The sequence below is a fragment of the Stegostoma tigrinum genome, unplaced genomic scaffold (assembly GCF_030684315.1).
Source record: "Stegostoma tigrinum isolate sSteTig4 unplaced genomic scaffold, sSteTig4.hap1 scaffold_86, whole genome shotgun sequence".
NCBI lineage: Eukaryota > Metazoa > Chordata > Chondrichthyes > Orectolobiformes > Stegostomatidae > Stegostoma > Stegostoma tigrinum.
In genome coordinates, this window is record NW_026728811.1 from 1390132 (window position 1) to 1406441 (window position 16310).

At 43.5% G+C, this 16310-nt stretch overlaps 1 long non-coding RNA gene across 1 annotated transcript; it reads right to left on the reverse strand.

The window, feature by feature from the left end:
* Positions 1-1106: 1106 nt before the first annotated feature.
* LOC132209332 (uncharacterized) lies at positions 1107-15400 on the reverse strand. The gene is made up of 4 exons (XR_009445439.1): positions 15224-15400; positions 13986-14117; positions 4969-5082; positions 1107-2685 (listed from the first exon to the last, which is right to left on the reverse strand). It is a non-coding gene; the product is annotated as an uncharacterized LOC132209332 (long non-coding RNA).
* Positions 15401-16310: the final 910 nt, after the last annotated feature.

Sequence of the window (16310 nt, forward strand, 5' to 3'; positions counted from 1 at the left end):
GTTTGGCTTCGGCTACTATGGTTATCTTGTCCCAGTTGAACTGATGGCCTTCATTGTCTGCGTGTCTCAATATTGAGGAGAGTTTGTCATTCCGTTTTGCTGCTGGTTGAAGTTTTTGAATTCCGATGTCTAGTTTTATTCTTGTCTGTCCGATGTAATGTTTACAGTTGTAATTGCATGGTATTTTGTAAACTGCATTGGTTCTGCATGTTGTGGGAATGGGATCTTTAATTCTTGTACGTGTTTGTCATTGAGCGGCTGTGGGTGTGTCTGGCCACCATGACTCTCAGTGGTCTGAGGGGTCTTGTTGTCACTTCTAATATATTCTTGATGTATGACAGTGTGGCCAGTGTGTGAGGCCGTACTGTGTCCTTCTATTGTTGTCTGTTTCACATCAGCAACCTCACCAAAATTCCCTCGCACAAGGTACTGCTGCAGAAGACCAGATAATCCCAGTTCCCAGGCCTGGAATCAGAGCCGCAGTGGCCCAGATACGAGGATACAACGGGAAATGGGGAATGGCAATGAGCGCTCTGGGCTACTTTGTGGTTCCTATCACACAATCGGTGAGCGTGCGGTCCTTCTGTGATGGTACAGAGGTGCGTAAAATGCCAAGGCTGTGAACTTGAACCTCACCCAGAGCTGCTTTTATTAACATGGAGCAGGGAATATTAGGTCATCAGGCTGTGGGAAATATCACAGAGCGATGTTGGTATGAACAGAATTTGTAAAAAGACTAGCTTCTTTTGTTGGATCTTGAACTGTTCTGGATGTGAGTTTGCTCGCTGAGCTGGAAGGTTATTTTTCAGACGTTGCGTCATCATTCTAGGTAACATCATCAGTGAGCCTCCGATGAAGCACTGGCGTTATGTCCCGCGTTCTATTTATCCGGTTAGGTTTCCTTGGGTTGGTGATGTCATTTCCTGTTCTTTTTCTCAGGGGATGGTAGATTGATTTGGAGCCAATGTGTTTGTTGATGGAGTTCCGGTTGGAATGCCATGCCTCTAGGAATTCTTGTGCGTGTCTCTGTTTGGCTTGCCCTAGGATGGATGTGTTGTCCCAATCAAAGTGGTGTCCTTCCTTATCTGTATGTAAGGATACGAATGATAGTGGGTCATGTCGTTTTGTGGCTAGTTGATGTTCATGTATCCTGGTGGCTAGCTTTCTGCCAGTTTGTCCAATGTAGTGTTTGTCACAGTTCTTGCAAGGTATTTTGTAGATGACGTTTGTTTTGTTTGTTGTCTGTTTAGGGTCTTTTAAGTTCATTAGCTGCTGTTTTAGTGTGCTGGTGGGTTTGTGGGCTGCCCTGATGCCAAGAGGTCCGAGTAGTCTGGCAGTCATTTCGGAAATGTCTTTGATGTAGGGGAGCGTGGTTATGGTTTCTGAGCCCGTTTTGCCTGTTTGTTTGGGTTTATTGCTGCGGAATCGGCAGACTGTGTTCATAGGGTTCCCATTCTTTTTGAATACGCTGTATAGGTGATTTTCTTCTGCTCTGCGCTGCAGTGTGTGGTGGCTCGTTTGAATAATGTTCTAATGCAGCTTTGTGACATTGTGTGTAAGTTAATCATACATTGGTGTGTGTGAGTCTGTGTGTGTTTGTGTGTGTGTTTGTGTGTGTGTGTGTGCGCACTGCCATTCGAAAGCAAGAAGGAAGTCAAATGTGTTCCAGTTGAGTTACCTGGCAGGGCGTGGTGTAAAGGGAGCATGCTGGGCCCATTACCCAGAAGGTCACTGGATTGAAACCATTCTCTGCTGTCGTCACCAACAAATTGATGTTTGTTAGCAGCTAAGTTAATTTTGCTCACATTGTCTCTGCATCAGCTTCTTGCTCTCAGTAACCACTTCAATCTACATTAAACCACATTTATCCTGACATGGCACACATTGTAAATGTTGCAAACATGCATCAGCTGGTACTTTTTCCTTTCACTCAATCCCTTTCTCAACAAGAACCAACACCGGTGTGATGGTCCAAATGGCCTTCTCCTGTTCTGTCACTCTGGGATGATCTGAACAGTGAACATTATCCTCTACAGTAAGGCAATACAGCGGAGAGATAGCAGTGCAGTGGTGATAATCCCTGGGGACTGAGACACAGCAGCTGCTGGAGTTTAAATTCAATGAATAAAATCTGGAAAGTAAACTTGAATTTCAGGAACAGAGGCCATGGCTTTAATTTCCTGAAATCCCATTCATTCATGTCCCTTTGGAAGGGAAGTCCTTGCCTGGTCTGGCATACAAGTGGCTTGAGGCCCACAACAACATGGTTGATCCCTATCTGCCCTCTGACATCAGTTCAAGGTAAATTAGGGATGAACAACAAATGCTGTCCTGACCAGCAATACCCACGTCCAACAGGAGAATAAGGAAGAACAAAAACACATTCACAACAAGAAAAAAATAGGCCTTCTCTCTGCATTGTCTCAATTTCACCTGATCGCCCAATCTGGACAAAGACAAGGACACGCACAGCACAGAGAAACCAGGGAACTGCATTTACGTATCGACAGGCCAGACAATTGACTGAAGGCTTGTCCACACAGACCACCTGTATGGTTTCTCTTCACTGTGAATGACACTTGTTCCTTAAATGTTCAAAGCTCCTGAGAATGAAGTGAATCTGACAGTTCTTGATCCAAAGTTTGAGTTGAGCAGCCTGTCAGTAAATACTTCCTTTCCAATTCCCTGGAAAAATAAATTTACAACAGTTAAAAGTAGAATGAAAGCTGCTAGATTGTCACCTGGATCATTAGAAACTGCAGATGCTGTAGATCAGGAGTGAAAAATAATTTGCTAGTAAAGCTCAGCAGGTCTGGCAACATCTGTGAATGAAAAAAACAGGTTAATGTTTCAGGTCTGATGATCCTTTCTCAAGTTCAGAGGAAGGGTCACCGAACTCAAAACATTAACTCTGTTCTTTCCTTCACAGATGTTGTCAGTCCTGCTGAGCTATTTCACTTGGATCATTTGATATCTTTGAAAGGACAGAAGATGAAAAATACAGGACAAATCAGGCTGTGGGAACTGGCTGCAGAGCCAATCATTATTTGTGCAGAGCCAGAGTGGGAGGTTTCAGTGAGACCACAACAATGCTGTCGGTGTAACAATACAAACCGTACACCTATCTGACCATAACCTGTGTCACTCTGTAACTGGATACGTGTAAATGACCGAGGCTTGCTGAAAATGCATTCCTGTAAGCAAGTCGGAATTCATGGTCCTCCTTTCGATAATTAATTCCCCTTTTGCACTGGTGGGATTTGTATTTGGAGTACTGTGTTCAGTTCTGGTCACCCGACTTAAAGAAGGTTGTTATGAAACATTTCAGGGAAGATTCAATGGACTAATATCTGGAATGATCTAGAGGAAAATACAGGCTCGGCCTGTATTGTCTGGAGTTTAGAAAAGAAAGAGGAGACTAAATTGAAACATGAAAGATCCTGAGGGGACCTGACCAGATGCATGGTGAAAACATGGTCCCTCTTGTGGAAGGATCTAGAACTGAGGGTCATTGTTGAAAGGTAAGGGTGAGTCCATTTGAAATAGTGAGGAACATTTATTTTCTCTGAGGGCTGAGAATCTTTGTGACTCCCTTCGTAAAAAGGTAGTGGATGCAGCATCTATTTTTTTTTAAAGGCAGAGACAGATTCTTGTTGACCAAGACAATGAAAGATATTCTGAGATATATAGGCACATAGAGCAGAGGTTGAAATTAGATCAGCAGTGATTTTATTGAGTCGCAGAGCAGGCTCGAGGGGCCGAGTGACCCACACTTGTTCCTCATTCCTACGTTTGAATAAACCGCAGGACAAAGAAGCTCAAGTCTTGTCTGATTACTGTGGGTGAGGAGGGTGTTTGTGCTCCCACTTCACTCACCCAGTGGATTAGTTCCTCTCTACACCCCGACCAGCTTCAATTTACATTTGAAAAGTTTTAATCACATCAGCTGTCATCCTTCCAACTTACAGGGAATACATCATTCCTGGTGAGATGATGCATTTTAATAGGAGTAGAGAACACACAAATTAGGAATCAGTTATCCATTCTGCCTCTCGAGCTTCAAAAAGGTCAAAGTTGATCTATTTAGTCTTCAATTCAACCTTCCCACTTGGCCTCGATAGTTTTTTTTTAAACAAAATCCTGTGGGCATTGCTGGCTGTGTTTAATTGTCATTAAGAAGGTGGCAGTGTTCTGTGTCCATGAACCACTGTAGCCCATGAATGGTAGGTGGACGCATAATGCTCTGAGGGAGAGAATTCAGGATTTTGACCCAGCAATACATTTCCAAGTCAGGATGGTGAGTGGTGTAGAGGGAATTCACGTCCAACGCAGAGTCTACAGCACGGAAAAAGGCTCCACTGGCTCTGGCTGATCTTGACACTACCTTCCAAGTGCACTGTTATTCCATCTTTTATAGCTGACCCGAAAATATTTTTTCAACTATCAATTTTATGCACATTCCCTGTTTTCTTTCTCACTCCCTTCTTACATATTAGGGTTACATTAGCGATCCTCCAATCCATAAAAACTGAGTCTAGAGAATTTGGAGGAAAACCATTTGTGAATCTGCTATTTCTACAGCCACTTCCTAAGGTACTTTGAGATGAAGGTTATCAGTGTCTGGGGATTTATCTGCCTGTTATCCCATTAGTTGTCCCAATATCATTTTCCTACTAATACTGATTCCACCTTCCTATTAGACCCTGTGATCCCCCTTAATTTTGGGACGTTATTTGTATCCTCCTTATTGAAAACGTCAGACATATCTAATTGGTCTGCAATCACTTTGCACCCCATTATAAATTCCTTGTTTCTGCTTGTAAGGAGAGCCTATATTCTTCTTGACCAGTCTTTCACTGCCAATCTTCAACTAAGAGTTTAATGATGATCATGAAACCGTTGTTGATCGTCAGGAAAAACCCATCTGGCTCACTAATATCCTTCAGGGAAAGGAACTGTTATCCTTACCTGGTTTGGTCTGTGAGTGCCTCCAGCCGTACAGCAATGCAGCTGACACTTGATAGCCCTCTGTGCAATCACAGATGGGCAATAAATTCTGGCCAAGCCAGCAAAGTCCATGTCCTGTAAATGAATATAAAACAACATTTTATTGGGTGTATGGTCCCTGCAAGCATGCACTCATGTTCTGTTTTGTCACTCTGATTGAATCCCTTTGTTTCCCTTTGCAGAAATCTAAACTGCTCCCAATCCTGTTGTCAGTTGTTTTATTGGCCTAATTGTGTATGCTGCTTCCTTAAATTTAATACCTGTTCATTTCCATTTCTGTGCTGTGGTTTGATCATGTTTCCCATTTTGTTATTATGCCAGGCTGCGATGAATAACTTCCACAGCTTGTCATTGTCCTCTTTCAATGTTTGTCATTACCCATTTCCCATCATCCATTTAAACACTGATTCACCATTTATCACAACTAGCTCGTGTCTCATACCATTTTAACTTCTTTCATTTAATTACAGGACCTGAGTCTCAGAAACTACAATATCACTCTCCAGCTTTGTGAAGAATTCTATCCTATTGTGGTCACTCATCCTTAAGGGCCCATACTCAACTGCATTGTCAATTATTCCATCCTCATTGTACAAAACCCATCTGCTTCTTCAACATGTTGATTCATAAAATTGTACCATATAGACACTAAAGATTCCTCCTGCACTGTACTGTTACAAAGTGCAGGACCCCCACAGCTACCTAGAATACACCTCCCCCCCACCCACGCTCCTGCAAAAAATTCCATCCCCTATTCCCAATTCCTCCGCCTCCGTTGCATCTGCTCCCACGATAAGACATTCCACTCCCGCACATCCCATGATCACTCTCCAGCTTTGTGAAGAATTCTATCCTATTGTGGTCACTCATCCAACCTTAAGGGCCCATACTCAACTGGATTGTCAATTATTCCATCCTCATTGTACAAAACCCATCTGCTTCTTCAACATGTTGATTCATAAAATTGTACCGTATAGACACTAAGGATTCCTCCTGCACTGTACTGGTACAGTGTGATTTGGGCAATTTATAAGTAGGTTGCAGTCACCTGTAATTAAAGCCATAACTTTATGCCTTGTATCTCTCAATTCCACCCTAATGCCTTCCCCAATATTACTGCAGCTTGGGGTCCATATGCAGCACTAAGGTCATTTTCTGTCCATTGGTGTTTCTCAGCTCAACCCAAACAGACTCTACTTCACTACACCCTATATCCTGGTTCACATGAGTTTCCTGTTTTAATCAGCAGCTCCTGACAAATCCTTTACCATCTTTCCTGCCCAGTCCATCTTCCTCAGACAACCCACTGATTGCAGGTTTCAATCTTGTAAACCTCCTCTGAGACACTTTGAATAAAAGAACGGAAGGCCAAAACCTGATACGGTATTTGAGATTTGGTCTGACCCCTTCCTTGTACAAATGAAGCAGAACATCTTTTAATTGATTATTACTTGTTGTCATAACAAGGGAGATGGCCTCGTGGCTTTCTGGATTTCAGAGAGATCTTGATCAATTGGAGCAATGGGCTGATAAATGGCAGATTGAATTTTATCTGCATAAATGTTTGTTTTACCACAACACAATACTTCACAAAGGCAGGACTTACACAATTAATGGTTGGGCTCTCGGTAGTGTTGCAGAACAGAAAAAAACCTCGGGTTTCAGGTACATCATTCTTTGAAATTTGCATCACAGGTAGACAGGGTGGTTAAGAAGGCGTTTAGCACACTTGTCTTCATTGCTCAGGTCTGAGTACAGGACTTGGGAAGTTATGTTGGCTAGTCCTCTTCGGTCGGACTGTGTGCTGCTCTGGTCGTCCTGTTATGGGAAGATTATTATTAAACTGGAGTGGGTTTGGTCAAAATTACCAGGATATTGCTGGGAATGGAGGGTTTGAGTTATAAAAATACGCTGGATTGGCTGGGACTTCTTTCACTGGAAGCTAAGGGGTTGAGAGATGGCCTTATATAGGTTAATAAAATAATGAGAGACACAGATAAGGAATAGCAAAGGTATTTTCCCTCAGGTGGGGGGTTTCAAAACCAGGGGCATTTTTTTAAGATGAGGGGAGAAAGATTTAAAAAGGACATGACGGACAACTTTTTGTTTTACACAGAGTGCTCAGTGTGGTGGATGTGGGTACAGTTACAATGTTCAAAAAACATTCAGATAAGTACATGAATTTGAAAGGTTGAGTGCGAATATGGGCCAAACGCAGGAAGATGGAACTAGTTTAGTTTGGGAACATGGTCGGCATGAACTAGTTGTATCGATGGGCCTGTTTCCATGCTGTATGACCCTCTGATAACATTCTATATCTGCACACTAACTCTGAAACTCAATTTCTTAATTTAAATTCTTCTGCACTTCAGAATTCCATTTAATGAATATTTTGCTCCATTCATTTTGGTAGGAAGAATTTTTCCACTTCATCCAACTCCTGCAAGATATTTTTCCTGTAATAATGTTCCAGATTTCAGAGGAAAGATCGAAAGGGGGGCAAAACAGGTGAGGGAGTAGCTTTTATTAATAAGGAAAACATTGCTGCTATCACCAGAAGAGATATTTTAGAAACACCATCCAATGAAAACATATGTTGAAATTAGAAATAAAAAGGAACGATCATCTCATGGGATTGTACCATAGGCTTCCTAATAGTCAGAGGGAAATTGAGGAACAAATGTGCCGAGAGATCTCAGATAGGTGTAAGAATAATAAGATTATAATAGTTAGTGATCTACAGTTTCCAAACATTTAAATGGGTTGACAGAGTGTTAAAGATTTGGATGGTGAGTAATTTGTGAAATGTGTTCAATAAAGTTTTCTTTACCAATAAATCAATGTTCCTATGAAAATAAAAAGCTTTTCTTGGTTAATAAGGCACAGCAAGTGACTGAAGTGGCAGAACAGAGAAACTTTGAATCTTGTGATAGTAATTCTATCAGTTTTAAAACAGTTGTTGAAAAGGATGTGTCTTCCAGAAAAAAATTACAAGTTTTCAATTGGAGGAAGGCAAATTTTAATGATATAAGACAAGAACTTTCAAAAGTTCCGAGGAAGGATCAACTGACCCGAAATGTTAACTCTGATTTTTCCTCACAGATGCTGGCAGACTTGGTAAGCTGTTCCAGCAACTTCTGTTCTTGTAACTTTCAAAAGGTATCAGGAGTAGACTGCAGGTATAAGGATGTCTGATAAGTGGGAGGCTTTCAAAAGTGTGATAATTCAGAGTCATTATGTCCCTTTTCGAGTGAAAGGTACAGCTGGTAGGATTAGAGAACAATGGGTGAAAAAGATACTCAGGTTTCAGTCAAGAAAATAATAATAATAAATTATTAGATGCAAACAACTTGGCTCAAATGAATATCTTGAACAGTGTAAATAGTGTTAGGGGAATTCTTAAACAGGACGTCAGGACGGCAAAAAAGCAACTTGAAACTGCCATGGTAAATAAGCTTCAGAATAATTCAGAGTTTTTGCAAGTGCATTTAGAGGAAGAGAGCACCGAGAGAGCAAGCAGGGCTCCATAAAGTTGAAAAAGGTCAACTTTGTGTTGAACCACAGGAGGAGAGAGGGATCGTAAAGGAATATATTGCATCAGTTTTTACTGTTGAGAAAGAAATGGAGGCTAGACAAGTCAGGAGTAGAAATATTTTGGTTTGAAAACAGTTCACCGAGATGGGGGAGATTTTAATGAATTTCTTCTCAGTGTTTATTAAGTAGAGAATCATGGATGCTAAGGAAAAAAAGGGAAGTAAGTGGGGATGTTCTGGACCATCGCGGAGGTGTTTACAGCCTTAAAGCACTTTAAGGTTGATAAATCCACTGGACCTGATGAAGTCCAGCTTCGGACACTGCGGGAGGCTGCGGAAGAAATTGCAGAGATTTTTGCTTCATCTTTTGCCATTGCTGAAATTCCAGAAGACTGGAAGGTGCCTAGTGTTGTCTCATTGTTTAAGAAAGGTAGCAAAAACCAGCCAGGGGACTACAGTCCATTGAACTAGTGGTAGACACGGCATTGAAGAAGATATTCAGAGAGTGGGTGCACAAATGCTTGGATATTCAAGGTCTGATTTGGGATAGTCATCATGGCTTTGTGCACAAGAATCATGTCTGACAAATCTATTCATGCTTTTCGAAGAGGTAAGCAAGAGGATTGATGAGAGTAAGGCAGAGAATGCTGTCTATGTGGACTTTAGTCAGGCCTTTAACAAGGACCTGTACAGCAGGCTAGTCATGAAGGTTCGGTTGTGCGGGATCCAGGGAGAGCTAGCTCATGTTTTCGATGGTAGGAATAAGAGCCTGATGGCTGAAGGTTGGTTCTTGGACGGGAGTCCTGTGGCTCATGGTGTAACACGGGTCAGTACTGGGACCTTTGTTATTTTTCACTTTCATAAACGATCTGGATGTGAATGTACACAGCATGATTAGTAAGTTTGCGGATGATACAACATTAAGAGGTATCACTGATTGCAGTGAAAGTTATCAAAAATTACAGCGGGAAGTGGGCTGAGGATTGCCAAATGAAATTCAATACAGCTAAGTGTGAGGTGTTGGCCTTTGGAAAGTTCAACCGAGGTCAGAGCCATACAGTGAATCGTAAGTTCTGAGGAGTATTGTGGGACAGAGACACTGAGGAGTACAAGTACATAGTTGGTTGAAAGCAGCATCACAGGTAGACAGGGTGGTGAGCAAAGCATTTAGCAGGCCGGCCTTCTTCGGTCAAGGCAGTGCTTATAAGAGTTGGGACATTAAAGATGTACAAGTCATTGGAGAGGCCACATTTGCAGTGCGGTGCACAGTTTTGGTCATACTGTTACAGGAAAGGCATAGCTAAACTGGAAAATGTGCAAAGAGGAGTTACAAGGATGTTGCTAGGAATAGTAGGCCTGGGTTCTGAGGAGAGGTTGGCCAGGATTGGATTTTATTCCTTGGAATGTAGGAGAATGAGAGCTGACCTTACTGAGGTGGATAAAATCATGAGGGGCTTAGATAGGAAGAATGCATGTAGTCTTTTTCCCAGGGATGGGGAATGGGAAACTGGAGTGTACAGATTTAAGGTGAGAGGGGGCAGATTTAAGGAGGATGCGAGGAGCAACTTCTTCACATAGAGAGTGGTGCATATTTGGAACGGGCTGCCAGAGAAAGTGGTTGAGACAGGCTCAAAAAGAACAATTAAAAAAAAAACATTTGGGCAGGTACATAGATGGAAAGTGTTTGTAGGGGGACGTGGACCAAATGCAGGCAATTAGAACTTGTTGAGTGGGCAACAGAGTCAGCATGGACCAGTTTGGGCCGAAGGGCCTGTTTCCGTGCTGTGTTACACTCTGACTTTAAACCTTTAGGTCCTGCTCTAGTGCATCAAACCATGTTGTGGGAAGTTAAAGAGAAAACATGGGGCCCCCTTGCAGAAATATTTGTATCATCTATAATTACGAGTGAGGTGCCAGATCACTGGAGAGTGGCTAAAATTGTGCCTTCGTTTAAGGGACATAAGGAGAAGCCTGGGAACTATCGAGCTGAGAGTCTGACTTCGGTTTTGGGCATGTAGTTGAAGGTAATTGTGAAATGTAGGATTTATGTATTTGGAGAGATAGGAATGATTAGTTGATTGATTTTCTTGGAGAAGTAACAAAGAAGATAATTGAGGGCGGAGTGGTGGAAGTAGTTTATATTGAGAAGACTAAATCCTTTGACAATGTTCCACAAGGAGGACTAATTAGTAAAGTTAGATCATATGGGACTCGGGGGGAGCTTGTCAACTGGATACAAATATGGCTTAGTGACAGGACACAGACACTGGTGGTGGAGGGTTGTTTATCAGACCGGAGGCCTGTTCCCAGAGGTGTTGCACAGGGTTCAGTGCTCGCTCTAATTTTGTTTGACTTTATATAAAAAAGCGATTTAGATGAGAATAGTGGAGACATGGTCAGTAAGTTTGCAGATGACACCAGAATAAGCAGGATAGTGGACAGCGAAGTAGGCTGTCCAAGATTACAAAGAGATCTTGATTTATAGGGTCAACAGGCTGAAGAATGGCAGGTGGTGTTTAATTTGGATAAAGGCGAGTTATTTCATTTTGGTAAAACAAACAAGATCAGGACGTAGACAATTAAACGTAGGGTCTTGGGGTTAGTGTTGTCGAACAGAGAGACCTCAGGGTTCAGGCCCTTAATTCTGTGAGGTTGGCATCACATGTAGAAAGGGTGGTTAAGTCGGTGTTTAGCCTGCTTGCCTTCACTGCTCAGATCTTTTGTGTATAGGAGTTGGGATGTGATGTTGAAGTTGTGCAGAACATCAGTGAGGCCTCTTCTGGAATAATGTGTCTACTTCGGATCTCCTGTCATACGAAGAATATCATCATGCTTGGAAGGGTTCAGAAAAAAATTATCAGGATGTTGCCAGGAATGGAGGCTTTGAGTCCTAAGGAGAGGCTTGATCGCTTGGGATCTTTTTCCACTGCAGTCTAAGAATTGGAGGCGTGGACTTATATGTTTATAAAATCATGAAGAGTACAGATAAGGTGAATGGAAGTTCCCTTTTCATTCACGTGAGGTATTTCAAGACTAGGGGGCTGGAGAAAACCAGCTGAAACGTTCACTCTCTATGTATGAAGTTGGACAGTCCCTTTTGCCAAACTATTTGACGAAGGGCCAAACAGATGGAGACTATGTGATGCTTCTCGTGGTTGGATTAACTTTCTACTCTGGGTGGCTTCATGCCACACTTACAGTCCATAGTTTACCAGTACTGGAGGGTATGAGTTATGAGGAGAGACTAGGATTTCACTTGAAAATAGGAGGTTGAGGGATGACTTTAGAGAGGTTTATAAAATCATGAGGGGTATAATGTGTACAGCAAGGGTCTTCTCCCTTGTAGAGGGGAGTCCAAACTGGAGGGTATATTTTTAAAGGGAGCGGAGAAAGATTTAAAGGTAGACAAGTGGGAGCTCTTTCAAACAGAAGGTTGTTTCTATGTGGAATGAACCGCCAACGGAAGTGGCAGATGTAGGTACACTTCCAATATTTAAAAGACATTTATACAGGTACATGAATATGAAAGGTTGAGAGGGATATGGACCAAACACAAGCAAGTGGGACTCGTTCAGTTTGGGAAACTGGTCGGCATGGACAAGTTGGAACGAAGGAGGCTGCAGAACTCAAATAATTTTTGACATTTTGGAAACAGTTCATGTTGCAGGAGAGGAAGAGTTAAATGTCTTGGAAATATGAAGATGGATAAATCTTCAGCACCTGATCTAATGTATCCCAAGACATTATGGGAAGGGAAGAAATTGCAAAAATGTTGGTATCATCTATAAATATGGGTGAGGCGCCAGATGGCCAGAAATGGCTAATATTATGCCTTTGTTTTAGAAGGGATGTCGGGAGAAGCCTGAGAATTATAGACCTTAATGTAACACTGGAAGACAGTAACAGAATTAGAGTCAGTATGGATTTATGAAAGGGAAGTCATGCTGGACAAAACTGCTGGAAAGTTTCATTTGGAGTTGAAAATCCAGTGGATGATGCTCATGTGCGCTTTGAGAAGGCGTTCAAAAGGTCCCACAGAAGAGATTAGCAAATAAAGTTAAAGCATATGAGATCTGATTGCTTCTGTGTGCCAGCCAGTGACCAGTGTGATAGTGTAGGGGTCAGTGATGGACGCCAGGTACTCACATCGTCTATTAGCTATTTAAATGAGAAAACTTGAATATCGTATCTGCAAGCTTGTAGGATTAGGACAGTGATCTGTGAGGAAGATGCAAGCATGCTTCAGTGTGACTTGGAGTTGAGTGAGTGGGGCAAAAATGCAAGGCAGATGAAATATAATGTGGATAAGTTCAAGACTATCCAGTTGGATTACAAAACTAGGAAAACACAAGTCACTGACAGTAAGCATGCAGGTGCAACGGGGGGCAAAGAGGGCTAATGGTATTTTGACCCTCAGAGTGACAGCATTTGAGTACAGGAGCAGGGATGTCTTGCTGAAATTGTACAGGATCTTAGTGAGACCACACCTGGGATGGTATGTGCAAATTTGGAATTCTTATCTGGAGAAGGATGTTCTGTCTATGGACGCTATTCACAAAGTTGATGAGACTGATTCCTGGAATGGCAAGACTTACGTATAAGTCCAGCACTGATTGGTTAGGATGAAATTCACGGGAGTTTAGATTAGATTAGATTCCCTACAGTGTGGAAACAGTCCTTCGGCCCAACAAGTCCACACCACCCCTTGAAGTATCGCACACAGACCCATCCCCCTCCAACCCACGTACCCCCGAACACTACGGGCAATTTAGCATGGCCAATCCACCTAGCCTACACATCTTTTGACTGTGGGAGGAAACCGGAGCACCCAGAGGAAACCCACGCAGACACAGGGAGCATGTGTAAACTCCACAGACAGTTGCCCGAGGCTGGAATCGAACCTGGGTCCCTGGTGCGGTGAGGCTGCCGTGCTAACCACGGAGCCACCGTGCCGCCCTAGTTTAGAAGGATGAGGAAAGATTTCACAGAAGCCAATAACATTCTAACAAGCCTAAATTCAGGACGGATGTTGTCAATGACCAGGGAGTCAGATCTTAGGGGCATGGGCTAAGCTGTTAACGGCTGAAATGAGGAAACCTTTTTTAAAAAAAACAGAGACTGGTGACCCTGTGAAATTTGCTGCCACAGAAAGCAGTTAAGGCCAAACACTGATGCTGATGATGATGACGACGACGACGATATTATAGTTGTGAGGGCTTAAGGGATCAAAGGGTATGACTATCACGTGGGAAGAGGCTGAGTAGAATGATCAGCCATGATCAAAGTGACTATCGGAGAAGGATCAAAAGCTACAATGGCCTGCAACTGTTCCTATTTTCTATGTTTCTAATATGGTGAAGGTGGAATAAGAACAAAATGATTACAACTGACACAAATATCAGCACAACCTTATCACCACTGGATGAAAATCCTATAACTCCTTACCAAATTGCAACATGGGAGCTACGTCACCACATGGATCGCAGCAGTTCAAGAAGGTGCAGCGTGATTTTGGAAGCTTCTGGAGTGGCTGCTCTGTCTCTCATTTTCAATCCAGTTTTCAAGTTGTTGAATGCCCTGAGAAAAGCAACATAGTATGTCAGAAATATCTTTGGACGTTTGCTGATACTGGGGGACCTGTGGGGTGGGACAGTGGCTGGGGGTACAGGAGGGGGTAAAGTTGGGGAAGAGGGACAATGAGAGAAACAACTGGCTGGATTTTGTGTTGGGGTGATGGGCGAAGAATAACCCCAATATGCAAACCACACAGCCACACCCTGTGCAGCTCTCTCCCTCCACTCTGGTCTTTCTCTGAGCCTCTGCCACACCAGCAGTCAGCTCAGCAAAGATGTGCATGAAGACGGACACTTTTCCATCAGTCTCAGGCACGAGGACAAGCATATTGCAAACAGTCTTCAGTGTACACAGCAATGATTTAAATCATTAGCTTTTGATACCAGCCCCATTCACACCAAAGACAGTCACAAGATAAATTTAAAAAAAACAAAACTGACCACATTACATAAGCAGTTTCCATGATGCACTGTTTCACATGGACAGAGGATTGTCAAATCTTTACCCTGTCACATCAGCAGATAAATACCTTTTCTCAGAAAGCCCCTGTTGTAAAGTCCTTCTGTTTGACCATGTTCCCTCCCAGACTTGCTGGCACCTGTTCTCAGATGCTGACCTTATTAATGGCCAAGAGTCTACACAGTTTTTGAATAAGAAACATCCAGCAATTAACTTTCAGGCCTGGCCTCAGAAACCAATAATTGATTTTGTATTTTTTAAGCACAACTGCTGCTCACAGCCCAGACGTCACCGTTCAACTCACAGGTTCAAGCCAAAATGACTTTTAAAAACTCAGCGAGGGTGCTAACACAGGTCACAGTGGAAAGACCTCTAACCAATGAGTGCACATTGGAGTTCTGCTTTACTGAGAACACCTCTCATTGCTGTAATCACATTCTGAAGTGGCTTGACAGGGTAAAACCTGACAGGGCTTTCCCTCTCACAGGACAGTCTGGGCCTGTTTCAGGGAGGAAGCCTGAGGCTCTCTGCAATCTACACGCAGCACCAGAAGACCCCTGTTTGAGACTTGAGACCTAAACTGAGCTGTCATGCAGCCCTCTTACTCGAATACAGCACCGAAGCTGCCCTCCCCTTCAACCTGTACTCACCGCTTGTGGCTCTCATGGAGGACCATTTCATTCCGGATATCCCTCCCAATACGCATGCTCCATAGCTGACCAAAACATCTAACGACCAATAACAAGCAAGAGGCGGAACAGGAAGAAGGCCCCGGATGTGCTTGTTCTCCAACCAATCAGAGGACGAGGCCACAATTCTGGGGGCGGGTCCCCGGATCCGAAACGTTAAACTCTGCCTGATCCTTCACAGATGCTGCAGACAGGCTGAGCTTTTCCACCAAAACAAAGTGAGGGGCTGGATGGACGCAGCAGGACAAGCAGCATCTCAGGGGCACAAAAGCTGGTGTTTCGGGCAGTTTTAATGCAGTTCCCATGATCTCTGAGCTTTTCCAACAGAGATGGTAGGAACTGCAGATGTTGGAGGATCTGAGATAACAAGGTGTGGGGCTGGATGGACACAGCAGGCCAAGCAGCATCAGAGGAGCAGGAAGGCCAACGTTTGGGGCCTAGACCCTTCATCAGATGTTGGGGAGGGGAAGGGGGCTTAAATAAATCGGGCGAGATGGGGAGGTGGATAGACGTTGGAGAGAGGAGAAGATAGATGGAGGGGAGACAGACAAGTTAAAGGGGCGGGGATGGAGCCAGGAAAGGTGAGTGTAGGTAGGGAGTTAGGGAGGTGATAGGTCAGTCCATAGAGGACAGACAGGTCAAGGGGCGGGATGAGGTTAGGAGGTAGGAAATGGGGTGGGTGGAAGGGATAGGTTGGGGCAAGAACAGGTTTAGTGAGGTGGGGACAATCTGGGCTGGTTTTGGGATGCGGTAGGGTAGGAAGATCTTGAAGCTTGTGAAGTCCTCATTGATACCATTGGGCTGCAGGTTTCCCAATATGAGTTGCTGTTCCTGCATCCTTCAGGTGGAATCGTTGTGGCACTGCAGGAGGCCCAGGATGGACATGTCGTCGAAGGAATGGGAGGGGGGTTTGAAATGTTTTGCGACTGGGAGGTGCAGTTGTTGAGTGTGAAGCCAGCATAGGTGTTCTGCACAGTGGTCCCCAAACCGCCACTTGGTTTCCGCGATGTAGAGGGTGACACAACGGGAACAGCGGATGCAGTATACC